Genomic DNA, 2,165 nt, shown 5'->3' with positions numbered 1-2,165 from the left:
AGGGAACTTCCCTACAAAGCCGGGATTCTCCCCAAGGCTTATTTTCTCACTTCCTATCTTCTGCAATTCTACACCTGGAAGAGAGAGTGGGGCAGTTTATTTGGTACAAACTCCTGCCAAGCCCTTGACCAAGTCTTGCATTTCAGTTGTCCTCATTACTATTTCATACAAACTCCTACTGACAAAGCATTCTTCCTTCCTTGCCTTGTCTACCTGCATGCATCCCATTCTTTGTCCTTTTTGTTATGCTGCAGAATCCTAACTATTTAATGAGGTCCACAAAGACAGCCTGGGTCAAAGGAAAGGATATTGAAAGGAACAATTGAAGCCTGAGCTACTGGACCCAAGTGGTTGGGTTTAGTTAATGACAGATGGGCATTATCCTGTGGCCAAATGATTTGCCTTTCAAAGGATTCTAGGTCTCAGGAAGTTACTGATCTCTCCTGGTTCATTGTTTTAACATTGAGGGCAAACTTTCCTGAAGGCCCCAAATTGGCCTTGAGAAAAAAGAGATGGTGGTGGCCAGCAAATAGTGTAGACAATTCTTCAAAGTTAAGAGTGAGGAAGAGATGGGATAGAAGTAGCACGAATTAGAAAGGATGGGCCCCCAGATATGATGACCAAAACCCCAGTGAAAAGTGGGCCTGGAGGCTGTGAGGACAGTGAACTGCAGGAAAGGAGGGCTTCAAATGGCTTTCTCTCTTTCTAAAGGGAGGGAGAATTAGCTGTTTTTGACAGATAAATAACTCTGATACTCTTGTTTCCTCTCCCTTCCTCACATCTCTCTTTTCTCCCTTTTGTCCAGCACAGAGACACATGCTTGTCACTTTGTCCTTGTCTACCTCTCTGTTTATATGCATTGGCCTATTTTCTCTTCCCTTTGTTGAAAATTATTATGTTCTTCCCCCTTCTTCAATCCCGTAGTGGGAGCCATCTCCAGTTCTCCTGATTTATATCCTGCCACTGCATCCAGGTGGTTCCAGTGGAGAAAGTGAGGCTGGTAACTGCATAGTCCTTCCTCATCAAGAACAGAGGACAACAACAATCTATGAGTAACACAGGATGCCACGCTGGCCAGTTCCATTTGAGCATGGCAAGTCCTCCTTTCCTTCCTTTTTCTTCTTCCTTCCCTTCCTTTCCCTTTCCTCTCCTTCCCTTCCCTTCTTTTTCTTTCCCTTCCTTTCCCTCCCCAGAGGCTTAGCAATTCCATCTCCTCATTCTTTCTCTAACAAAGGATGCTGTTCATCTGGGGTTGATGGCTAAAAATCAAGGAAAGCTTGGAGTGTCTTCCTAGGTGTCTTGAGTATTTCCACATTCCATGGATCTGTGATTACATGAATATAGACATTCACTTTGGTGGCTGCCTCAGACTTACTTATTACTCACATATTACTTATGTGACCTTAGGCAAGTGATTTATTCTTACTCAGTCTCAGTTTCTTTATGTGTAAAATGGAAGTAATAATAGTACCTACCTCAGGAGGTCATTCTGAGGATCACATGAGATAGTATGTAAGTATATTTGCAAACTCTAAAGTGCTGTACACATTCTAGAGATCGAATTTCACAGAATACTTGAAAGCCATCTTAAAGGAAGGTTACAAAATGATGGCTCTAGGTAATGGATTCAAACTCAAGGCTTCCTGACTGCAAGTCCAACACTCCAGATCAGCATCCCTGAAGAAAATTTTATATCCCTATTTTCACTAGCTTGTACTTGAAATTTAGCATTTCCTTCAAGTACTAAAAAAAACAACGTGATTCTGAGAAGGGTCTTTAGACTTTACCAAGTTGACAAAGGAGCCCATGACACAAAGGAGGTGAGGAACCCCTGCCTAGAGGCTATCCTGCTATCAATAAGCCTCTCCATTTTTAGTGACATTGTCCCTTAAAAAGCGGAAGAAGTCTGTTTGTGAGAATCTACTTGAAGACTTCATAAAATCTGAATCTGAGAATGTCCTACAGCTCACACTCCATAGCCATGTCTAGGGCATGATGAAACATCAAAGGACTGATGCAGTATTGGTTTTTACCTCCCTAGTAGCCATTTGTGTTCTATGCTTGCTGGCTCAAAGATTAGTTTGCTTTGTTGGCAGAGTAAAGAGAAGAAAAATAAGAAGAGAGCAGCTAGATGGCACAATAGATATAGTGCCAGGCCAGAAGTC

Source organism: Phascolarctos cinereus, unplaced genomic scaffold, assembly GCF_003287225.1.
Source record: "Phascolarctos cinereus isolate Bilbo 61053 unplaced genomic scaffold, phaCin_HiC Scaffold_1;HRSCAF=81, whole genome shotgun sequence".
In the NCBI taxonomy this organism is placed as follows: Eukaryota; Metazoa; Chordata; class Mammalia; order Diprotodontia; family Phascolarctidae; genus Phascolarctos; species Phascolarctos cinereus.
The sequence above is the reverse complement of the archived record's forward strand: the minus strand, read 5'-3'. Positions refer to the sequence as shown.